The sequence below is a fragment of the Vanacampus margaritifer genome, chromosome 9 (assembly GCF_051991255.1).
Source record: "Vanacampus margaritifer isolate UIUO_Vmar chromosome 9, RoL_Vmar_1.0, whole genome shotgun sequence".
NCBI lineage: Eukaryota > Metazoa > Chordata > Actinopteri > Syngnathiformes > Syngnathidae > Vanacampus > Vanacampus margaritifer.
Genome location: NC_135440.1, coordinates 17,599,651 through 17,612,243, shown reverse-complemented (window position 1 = coordinate 17,612,243; position 12,593 = coordinate 17,599,651). Strand labels below are relative to the sequence as shown.

At 38.5% G+C, this 12,593-nt stretch overlaps 1 protein-coding gene across 8 annotated transcripts in view; it reads left to right on the top strand.

Annotated features, from left to right (window-relative positions):
• Positions 1 to 12,593, top strand: part of alg2 (ALG2 alpha-1,3/1,6-mannosyltransferase) — an 88,332-nt gene that overhangs the window by 49,803 nt on the left and 25,936 nt on the right. The gene's annotated exons all lie outside the window — the stretch shown is intronic.

The following is a 12,593-nucleotide window of genomic DNA, read 5'->3' as shown; positions in this document are numbered from 1 at the left end:
TTTTACATGGCAAATTCCCATTTACTTTTTTTTTTTAAGATAATTTTAATACAAACCAACCAAATAAACCTTAAATGATATATATTCATCAGCCTAATAAAGCCTATTTATTTGAAATGCATAATCCTCAGGTTTATGTATTTAGTATTAAAATATATTTATTTAAACTAAATTAATAATAATGATTTATTATTTATTTAAAATACATGAAGTATATTGTTTGAATTGCATAATAATCAGGTTACCTATACACGATATATATACTGCTTTGTGAAAAACACTTATGTCCATTTTTTTCAATTATTTTGCATTTTTATGTTTTGGGGATGAAACTGAATCCAGACATCTCAAAAAATATAAAATAAAATAAGTAATTTTACTTTATTAATACTAAATACATAAACTTGAGGATTATTCATTTCCAATAAATAGGCTTTATTACTAATCAAAATGTATCATATAAGTTGTATTTGGTAGGTTAAAATTATCTTTAAAAAAAAAAGTAAATGGGAATTTGTTATGTAAAAAAAAATATATATATATATATAAATATATATATATGTATAAATCTTAAATTGCTTGAAATATTTCTGTGAGTGTACGGTTGAATAAATCAGGGAACTGTAAAATGTAAACTCATTTGCGTATTGTTTGAAACTATTAAATATTGCTGCCCTTTTGTTTGAGATGAACAGATTTTTATATTTATCTATGTTATGAATCCGCAGAATAGACATAACATTTCAAATATATTTTTATTCCATGTCTTTACATGCATTGTTGGTCAATAATGATTGTTTTGGAGGGGGCATATATATTCCTCTAGCATGCATTCAGAATCATGCACGGATTACCAGGAAGATGATCATCAATCATAATATTGCTTCATTAAGAAAGGTCAGCTGTCTGATTATCGGATGCCGTCAGAGGGCCTTGCATGTGCTTTCGTGGCAACAGGGAAGCCAGTGAGGATTGTTTGAATACTGGAGCCAAAAATTCAATATCCAAATCGGAATATCCTTATTGTTATACGATACGGAAACCGACAATCATCTGATGGAAATTATGCTTTTAGAGTTGAACAAAAACTCCACTGTCGTTATATCAGGCAAGATTTCATCTCGGAGAACATCTTAAGGATTGAACCATGCGGGCCTTTGTGTGTGTGTGTTTCGTTTATGTGTGATCCATCGCCACAGAAAATCAACATCAATAAAAGATGTCATTTAGTTGGTCTTCATGGGAAGAGACTGACCTCCCCGGCACATTTATCACCCATGTCATTTTGTTATCGTCTTTTTAAACTTGTTTGATGCTTAAGGATGTTAAAATAAGGGATTGGCAAGTGTTGACAGTGGTAGAGTTGGGCATGACACGAAACCCCGATTTGCTCCCAGTGGACCTGGCAGCAGCCGACCACTGACTGGTGTGTGTGAAATGGGTGAATGTGAGGAATTGTAAAGCGCTTTGGGCACTATGTGGTGTAGTTAAAGTGCTATATCAGCATTTACCATTTAACTCATTCACTGCCATTAACGGCTATAAACGTCAAAAATTCATTTGAACTATTTTTACTAGTTTAACACTTTTTTCCACTTTTGTTAACAAGAGTATGAAAACCTAGACATTTGTTTTAATAATCTTAAAAAAGAAGAAAAAAAAAAGATTATTAAAATTAGGGGCGTAATTGTAATTGATTAATTACAATAACAAAATGTAATCGCATGATGACCTAATTTTTAATAATCTTTTCTTTTCTTTTTTAAAATAATCTTTTTTCAAAAAAGAAAAGATTATTAAAAATTAGGGCGTCAGGCGATTAATTTTTTAAAATTGTAATTAATCGCATGACTTCAATAGTTAACTCACGATTAATCACAAATGTTATATCTGTTCTAAATGTACAATATTTTTTTTCAAGGTTTTCATACTCTTGTTAACAAAAGTGGAAAAAATATGTTAAACTAATAGAAATAGTTGAAATGAATTTTTGACGTCTATAGCCGTCGATGTCAGTGAATGAGTTAATAGCCAGAGTTAGCGAGGCATGGCTATTCTCATCTACAAACAGGTTACATCCGTACTTTCTGACCCACACCTTTTTGGCCAGACATTTTTGTTATTCAACCCTTCCCCGGTTGCAATGTCGCAATCCAAACTCCCATTAACGCGCCATTCATCAGTGCGCATACATTGAACACATTCCGCGTACTCCAGAACACGCCACCTGAACATAATCAGAAATATTCCACACTCATCGCCATTTACCAATTGCTCATTCACTCCAATTAGAGCGCCGGCACTCCACGGAGGACAAGAGCCAAGCGAGTGCTTTGGAGTGCGCTCGAGTGCGCAGCCTCTGGAGTGGCGTGTCCATGAAAGACTCTCCTTCCTCCACTTGGCGTGGAGCGAAGAGTGGCGCGAGCTGCGGAAGTGAGAACTCACATCCCCTTCACCGCGGTGAGAGAGAGCCGCCGGGTCAGCGCAAAGTGCTGCCGGCCGCTATTACTGTGAAAAGGACCCCTCTCGGGGGGTGTCCTTTTAAGCATCTGACGAACGGGCCACTACTGCCAGCCACGGCCAACTAGCTTGTATAATGTGTTGCTGGGATGGTTTAGGCGGCTGAAACCAGAGCGGATACGTGTGACATACACCGCGTGAGCATGCGTTTACAGAGGGATGAATATGTGTGACAGACCATGATATTATTGGACAGCAGTGTGTTTACACCGGACGCGAATAGCAACACGGGATGATATTAGTGGATCAAGTTCTGTCACACACTATGTGGCGTACAAGCGCCTGATTCAGCAGGTGCCCTCCAACCCGGTGCTGTTCAGAACTGACTTGTGACACACTGACCTGACTGACATATGAATGCTGAGGATCCATATGGATGTGGATGTGAAGCAAAGGGAGAGCACCACAAGTGAAACATTTGGCAAGAGTTAAAAAAATAAATAAAATCTCAGATGATTTTGGGGAAACCAGCGACCACATAAAAGTCGTATTTTCTTTGATGCGTGACATTAAACTTGAGACAACACACTCACACGCACGCACATACTCACCCACATACAAAAAAAATATATATAATATATATTTTTTTAAATTTAAAAAAAAAAAAGAGAGAGAGCAATGATGATGACATGTCAAATCGGTAAAATTACCGAATGAACAATACTGAGCTCTCCAGAAGAAGAAAACAAAAAATTGGAGACAACAAATCCGAAAAACTGCTGGAGGCCAGCACCAGTTGCCATCGTGCACTGGAATGACCCGGACGCGTGTTGAAAGGAGTTTTGTCATGGGCTGTATAGCATGACTTCCCGTGACTGTCACTCTGTCAGCCCTTTAGGTGTCAAACTCATTTTTACCGAGAGCCGCATAAACATAGCATAAAGTGTCAAATGTGACCAAATATAATGCGAAAAAAATGTAAATATTCCATAATGTTAAGTGACTCTGAATGTACTGGGCAAGGTACAAACAGTGCATATTACAATCGTGTTTTTGAATTTGGCTTTGGTGAACACATTCTGCTGCGTTCGCAGTTTGCCTTTTTAATTCTTGGACTATTTGCTTATTTTGGCATACTTAGCACACATTTACGTCTTTGTTGAAACGGTCTTCCATCTGCATCGATTTTACTCTTCCTGGACATGTTGGGATTATTATTTGTATCGCTCATTTCCACTTGTTGGGAAAATCGCGTTGACGTGGATATTAATGCTGCATTCAAGGAAGGTGGAAAGTCAGACATGTCCCACTTGGAATCTCCCAGTTCCAACTTCAAAGCGTTCGAAGCGAATGTAAACATCAAAGATGGCCGATAACGTAATGAATCAAAATGTAGGGTTAGTTAAAGTTACTTTTTACAAATAACTAAATTACTCCAATGTTATAATAAATATGTTTATAATGTAATTTATGTTCTGCCGTTCATGGTCTTTCTCACTACTGGGTTTGCCATTGTCGAGTGACGTCAGATTGTCCTTTTCCCCCCCGACTTTACAATTCTGATTTTCAATTTCCAAGAGGTGTTTCCGTGCATATTTCCTGGTATGACGTTGGAAAAGTCCAACTTCCCGCCTTCTTTGAATGCAGCCAAAACATGGCAGTCTAGTGGTGGGTTAAGAATCAGCGTGCGCCGTGCATTGTGGGAAATGGTGTTTATGGTCAATGCATGCTTCAGACATGTTTCTTTTAGGACAAAATGAAATGATGTGACGGGCCACATTTAGCCCATTGGCCTTGAGTTTGATGCACGTGACTAAGATCGTTCAGACGCTCCAAAATCGCATCGCTGAAAAGACCGCATCACATTGTTTATTTCTTTCTCCCTGTGTCGCTCATGTCAAGTCTAATAAAGCACACCGTGCGTGATAAATGTTTGCATATGCTGTTCCCAAAATGAACCACATAAGCGTGCCCAGTTAGCAAATCTATTTGCGTGAGCAAGGTAAAGCCTGTATTCCACTGCGCTCCGTTCAAGATTCGTACACGTTCGCCTAGAGTTTGAAAGTTTTTGTTTAAAAAAAACAAAACATTTAAACTGTTTGGAGAACACTTAGGAAACATTGCGACCTTGAGCAAACCTTTTGGTGACAAGTTTGCAAATTTGCTTTTCCTACGATGGACCTCCAAACATGCATTCAGTTAAAAGCAACGCACTGTGTTCTTATTAAATAACTACTTCAAATAATTAAAGACAACATAATTGATTTATCTCTTTATCTCGCCGCGTGATGAGGCGGGTCGTGTTTCTGCAAAACTTGTGGCGACCCATGATCATATGCAACGGAGCCAAATGATGAAAGTGAACGTCGCGCGCATCGCAGCTCCACACTTTACGAGCAGATAAGAAAAGTTGAACGGGTTTAATGTGTCGTTTGTGGACGATCGAGTTTCTGTGGCCACCAGTTGAATGGACAGGTGGTGCGATCATGTTCCAGCGCGCGCGCGCGCATGTGCGTGCGCGCGAACGCCACGGGTGTTATACAAGCATATAATTATACGTTTGCGACGGAGGCTCAGTGGAACAACCCGCTCGTGTGCACTTGGGGTACGCATGCGCACACTCAAACGGCATCACGACTTGGCGTCGTGCTCCTTTTCCACCGAGGGTCAGTCTTAGTTCACGCATAAAGAGAGCGTTTGGATGTGTGTCACAGAGTGTGTGTGTGTGTACGTCTATGTGTGTGCGCGTGTGCGCAGTAACCCTGCTCTGGTTTTATTTTTAAAGGGGGCTCAGACAAAGGCCTTCAGTCAAACTGCTCTGAGAAACAGGGCCTTGGGAACATGACCAGCGGTTGTTGCGTCACATTGTGCGTGGCTGTGGGCCACTTGGTTTTATGTGGATGTGTACGCGTGTACGTGTATTAGAGAGAGAGAGAGAGAGAGAGAGAGACTATCCAACTTTTTCTTGTAAAGAAGTCACTTGTTCAAGCTGGAAAGCAACAAAAGAGGGGAAAATTCTTGAAATCCTTGCCAGATGTGTCTCAGAAACACACACTTCTATATGCACGCACGCACACGCACACACAGTCTAATGGGGTCTTTTTTGCCAAAATGTCGACACGATAGTAGTGTGATTAAGAGTTGTGTCACACAAACATTCACTTTGCGTCCAAAGACGTCATTATTTGATGTATGGATGTGTGATACCATTTTTTCCAGACCGATACCAGTAGGAGTACTCAACTCTCATCGATACTGACACCAAGAACCGATACTACTAGTTCTTTTGATACATATGATTTCCCCTAAAAACAATGACAGATCATTTTAAAAATATACATTTTCCTTAAAATTGCGTGGAGTTATTTTTCTATTCTTGTAATATCTAATTTCTTATTCATGATTGTAAAATGGCCACAAGATGGCGGCCGATACTGGTATCAGCCACCGTGATGAAACTGCAACACTCCCTTTTTCACATACAAAATGCACGCATGACGTCACATCCGAAGACCAAGGGCGGGAAATTCGAACCTAGAGTCCAGTCTGAAAACTATTGGCCAGAGGCTTTCAGGAGTACCCATTATGAACAGCTAAGGTGTTCATCTGCTAATTAGAAGATGTATGAGTCTTGATTGGTCAAATAAAAAGGCTATGTATAGATATTTTGGGGCAAATTTCTACATTAAGCAGTTTCAAAATAAGGCTGGTATCGATTAGGGATGTAACGATAACAACAATATAGTGATATGGTGATATTAAAATTGCTACAATATCATCGTCATCCTTTCACGATATTAAAAGCAGCACATCTGTTTAAAAGGCGAGGTTGTATTCTGTTTGTTTAGTTCTAGCACCCTCTGGTGGTTAGTTTATTAATGCAGCTTAATTTTAATTAAGAATGTTTTGGCCACTGTGACGGTAATCACTCCCATAAATCAGTCATAGCAACAAATAAAAATTGCAAACATTACTTTTCGCCCGCTTCAGCCAAACACAACATTGTGAACTACATAGACCATGATGCTTTGCGCCGCTGAGCCAATAGGAGCACATGACATGTGACATGACAATGTATTTTTCTTTCTCACTGCTGTTATGTACAAAAACACAATATTGTGCATTTTTTTCAGAATATGAGCTTTTTTTCTTTTACAATATTCTGAGTTTTTATGCAACTTTTTTTTTTTTAAATATCGCCAACCTCCCGACAACATTGTGATATTTAATGTATCATGAGGTTCATATCGTGATATTTATCGGATTGTGATATTTGGATATTGTTACATCCCTAGTATCAGTATTCACGGTGTAATAATATTTTTTGGGCAATATGTTCTCACAATATGGGTGGGATATCTCGGGTTGTGCCACAAAAACACAGAAAGACAAGAACGCGCACACACTTTGACTGTCGTGAAGAAAAGCTTGACGGCCCGCCAGGCTTATAAAGCACTGCTCACTTTATGCTCAAATAGCAATTTTACAGACATATGAATGAATGGATGAATGTAAACAGGCGTCATTGAGTGATGACATATGGAGAATTTAACTCATTCACTGCCATTGCCGACTTTAGACGTCCCCCAAATTTTTTTTTACTATTTTTATTTCTATTGTTAACAAGAGTATGAAAACCTAGAAAAAAAGTTTTTATGGTACATTTAGAACAGATATAACATTTGTGATTAATCATGAGTTAACTATTGAAGTCATGTGATTAATTACAATAACAAAATGTAATCACATGATTACCTAATTTTTAATAATCTTTTCTTTTCTTTTTTAAAATAATCTTTTTTCAAAAAAAAAAAGATTATTAAAAATTAGGGCGTCAGACGATTCATTTTTTTTAAAATTGTAATTAATCGCATGACTTCAATAGTTAACTCATGATTAATCACAAATTTTATATCTGGTCTAAATGTACAATATTTTTCCCCTTAGGTTTTCATACTCTTGTTGACAAAAGTGGGGAAAACTGTTAAACTAATAGAAATAGTTCAAATGAAGTTTTTGACATCTATAGCCGTCAATGGCAGTAAATGAGTTAATATGTGATCACGCGCACAAGCGCATACATACACTCTTACTAAAGTGTCCACACAATAACAGTGTGATGTCACACAAAGGCAGAGAGTCACGCCATGCAATGAGCGTAAAGTAAATTATTCCTAAAAAAGAGAAATGAAAAGAAAGATGGATGACAAAAAAAAAACACCCTGCCAATATTTGCCCTCTGTTATTGTTCAGTGGAGGTTTCCCAAACCCGCCAGGGGAATGGGGGAAGCCTGGCCTCTGTTACATCACACACACACACACACACACCCACAACATCAGCGTAATCTGTCCCACATCTACGTCGCCCGCCCGCCCCCGTCTCTCCTTTCTTTCCTTCTCCCTTTCTTCCTGTTTTCAAGTCTTTCTTTCCACCCATGACGCACTCCGCCATAATGAAGCCGTTAAGGGGAGTCCGGTTAACTTTGGCTGCTGCCTTTAGATGTGTGTGTGTGTGTGTGTGTGTGTGTGGGGAGCTCGGTTAGTGATGTGGTATAACGTGACACCACGCAAAACGACTATATTTACAGCGCGCCTCTGGAACACGCAGCCTATTTATAGCAGGTAGATCTTTTCTCAGCATCCGCCGCGCATTGTTGCACCGTCACAAACACGGGCATCAGATGGCACCAGTGAATGTACACTGCGCTACGCTGCCAAAAGGCAGCACGCCTATCCTCCAGCGACTTCCTGAGCACATGCAACCGTACACACACACTCGCCCTCTGGACTTTCCCTCCTCTCAGCTCAGTGGATTTGATTTTAGACTATCGTTGTCCTCCTCCACATACGCGCAAATGCTAACACAGTTGCGCCTTGCCATACGAGTTCAATTAATTCCCATGACAGTGCTCGTGACCTAAAACGCTTTAATCACAAGTTATCCTTTCTCATTTAAATGAATGGAAATGCCATGAACTCATTCACTGCCATTGACGGCTATTGACGTCAAAAATTCATTTGAACTATTTCTATTAGTTTAACATTTATTCCACTTTTCTTAATAAGAGCATAAACACTTAGATTTTTTTTATTGTACATTTAGAACAGATATAAAATTTGTGATTAATAGTGAGTTAACTAGTGAAGTCATGCGATTAATTAGGATTAAAAATTGTAATCACCCGACGTCCCTAATTTTTAATAATCTTTTCTTTTTTCTTTCTTTTTCAAATCGTGTCAGGCGATTTCAATTTTTGATGGTAATTAACTGCATGACTTCAATAGTTAACTCACGATTAATCACAAATGTTATATCTGTTGTAAATGTACAATAAACTTTTTTTTCTAGGTTTTTATACTCTTGTTAACAAAAGTGGAAAAAAATTAAACTAATAGAAAGAGTTCAAATGAATTTTTGACGTCTATAGCCGTCAATGGCAGTGAATGAGTTCATCTGTTCCGGCCTCTCAAAAAAATAATACAATTTGTTGTTGTTTTTTAACTACAAATATATCACTCTTATACATTATTGACGTGATTAATCAAATGTAAACAGTTGTTGCCACATTTTTTGCATCAGTTCAATGGACATTGGGTGTACTCCTGCTGGCCACCTGGGGGCAGTATATAACAAACATTCGGCTGTAAATGGAGGCAGTCACAACTTCTTGGTAGTTCGCAGCAATAGTCTCTCTTCGCAGGGGATAAAGAATATATGCACATGCGTAGTATTGTTATCAGTCTACATGTGCTGTTTTATGCTTAGTTTGACAGTAAACTCCAATTTGGATTGGCAATAATAATAAAAATAATAATAATAGCGCTTGTATCTCACATTTTAGCTCACAAAATCATGAGGTACACCAGTGCAATCTAAAAAGATCATTTAGGGGAAGGCCTTTATTTGTATAAACATATTTACAATGTCAATAAATATTGCCAATTATATTACAATTTATGTTAGAAAAAACTAAATGCAATTAACTATTGTGAAGAAATGCAATAAGACAATAACAATAAGTTGTTGATTGTCTTTCAATATCTCCACATGATCATCTCTGACCAAACTCTTTTCAACTTCTATCTAGCATCTGTGCAGTTTTACACGCAATGATAAATGGAGTGCATTTCTATTGAGTTTTATCTACACCACATGGTGCCCAAAGCGATTTACAAAGCCGCATATTCACCCATTCATATGTCACATGCTCAGGATCAATCAAATCAAACAAAACTTTGATGCGGTTCCTGCCTTCCCCAAAATGATCCGGGCTATCAATGTATTTTCTCTAAAACAGTAATAGTTTGCTTTGTTTGTTTTCCTCTTCCATTAACACCTCAAATTCCATGAATGCAAACTTGATTAAACTCGCAATTAAGCGGTTGCTATTTTAGTCAATCCTGCCATAAGCATTTAAACATAGATTTTTAATAGCTTTCGCACTCATGCGCGTGCAGAGCAAAATCAGGTTTGTAGAACAAGTGAGGAATTCTTTAGTGGTTGCCCAGTGTGTCTCGGACTGACTCAGTTGGCCTCTATTTCTGTCCATTACTAAACTCGTTCTCACTCATGCACACACACAGGCTAAAGCAATACAAACATAATAATTCCACCGTTTAGACATCAAAACAGGCTTCACAGTGGCTGCAGCGTTCTGTCTTGGTCGACGTACTCGACTGTAGACCGCCGCCATTAAAACATAAAGCTGATTTTCCATGAGGTATTATGAGCACTATATTAAAATGAAATGCCACGTTTTAAAGTGAAATGAAAAAAATGAAAGAAGGTTGTCAAAATAATTTAGTTTGAAGTGTACAAAATGTAAAGTGCTATACAATAAAGCCTTTTGGTTGACCTCCTATTAATTTGCGCGCACAATAAGTCGTGCAACTTGTGAGGCATATTCAGGGTTTCCGCAGGTCATTAAGAAACATTAAAAATCATGCAATTGAGTTGGCTAAATTGAAGGCCTTAAATGGCATGAAAACATATTAAATATGACGTCCAGAGGTATTCAAAATATATATACAGTTGATGTCAAAACATTGCTGAACTGAGTCACTATAACACAATTTATCAATAATAAATGTGATGAAAATAAATGTATTTGTGAAGACTGGTTACTAGGGCTAATTTAAAATGAATAGGGATGCACGATAATGCTATTTTCGAAAACCAATCATTTAGAACGTGCTGATAACAATAAGTAAGCCGATAATTGTTTGCAAAATTAACTTGAATACAAATATACTTTTGAGTCCTACTATAAGTACAAATACATGGAAACATTGTATTGATATCTCTGCTTCAAAGACGACCAGTAACTCATTTTGAGCTTGCCAAAACAAAACAGTCCTGTTTTAAAAATGCAACACAAAACTGCGAGGGTAACATTTTGGAGAGACCCAAATTGAGCCACAACCACAACAGATGGACCAACGCGGCAGGTCTATTGTTATCGGCGGATTTCTTTATTACCTCATTTATCTGTTTGACGTCAAATTGGTCGATATTTGCTGATAATTATCGGCCACCGATATTATCGTGCATCCCTAAAAATGCACAAAATGGCCTGGAGTCCACCAGTTGCTTCTACTCTGAATTTGAAAACAAAAGTCACCACTGTCCAACATGAAAAGCTAATGCCATCTAGTGGCAGAAAAATTACCTCAAAGCAAATTTATGACTCTTTTTAACTTCAAATACATTTATGAATGACAGTGAAATCACTGTATAAATGACCTAAAAGATACAACCACATTTGTATTTGGAACCATATTTTTTCCACTTTTATGTTACTTAACTCATTCACGACCAGCCATTTTCACTGAAGTAACCCCCTTTGCTGATTTTGCAAAGCACACAGAATATTGTGTTCTATTGCTATAAAAACATGGATCGTACCAAAAGAAAGATTAGAGTCTCTTCTTTCATCAGGAAAAATATATATATTTGTGTCTGTTTCCGTTTTGCAGCAATTAGCATTAGAGTATAGCTAAGTTTTATCAATATTCACATTCATGTCAAAAAGAGCTTATTGCAAAATGACCCTGGCTGATCTCTTATACTCTGCTACCACCTGCTGGCCGTTTTTTGTAATAACCACCATTGCTTTAAGCCACCTCTTCAGGTCAGAAGCTGCATTAAAGCCTTCTGTATGCTCTATCATAAAAAAAAAACCACACATAAAAACGTATAAATATGATTTTGGGAGGGCAGGACAAAGTATTTAAAAATGTATTTATCCGTTTTGGGGTTTGAATGAGAGAGTTTGAAAAAAAGGTAAAAAGTATATTTTATTGTACATTTAGAACTGATATAATGTAGGATTATTTTGCGGTTAATTGTGAGTTAACTTTGGCTGGAAATCATGTGATTAACTACAAATTAAAAATAAAGAATAACCTACTCTTATAAATAGAAGATTCTAAAAAAAAATCCCTCACAAGAAGGCTAAAAAAAAAACCATCCTACAGTTTCTTTCCTTGTGGGCCATGACACTAAATAAAGTCTTAGTGACAAATGGAATCCTGCACACCACAATAGAGGCGTGTCCTGTCCAAGTGTAGTGGCTATGTGGGGACATGAGACCGAAAGTGCCGTGAACCCTGAAGTGGCGCTGCTTGTTGGGCCTGGGAGCGCTCGCACGCAGCCGACCGACTGCGCCGGAGCGGCGTTGTGTCGCCTGTCGCGGTCGCGAGCAAGGTGCGTGTTTACTCAACAGGGGTGTTAACGTCAGTCGAGGAAATCGATGTTTATCCTCGCATGTGTCAAGAGCGAAGCATGTCGGAGTGTGTGCAACCCCCTCACCCACCTTTTGCTTTGCCAGCATCCCTCTGCTGTCCCCAAACACACACACACTTATCCAGATGCACACACAGAAAACGACGGGCTGACTCAGCTCAAGCTTTCCATTGTAATATAAACGGTGGGTGGTGCGAGAGCGTCACACAAGATGATTTTAGCAACTGCTACGCAGAAAGAGAGCATCGACACTTTGTTTTGTTTTTTCAAAATTCCGCACCGAAGGGCGCCCCCACCCCCGTTCCGTCTTTGCGGCCACTTTCCCAGCGCTCCCTCGGGAGTCGGTCCCAAACCGCAGATGACCATCACGGCGGCCCGCGTGCTGACA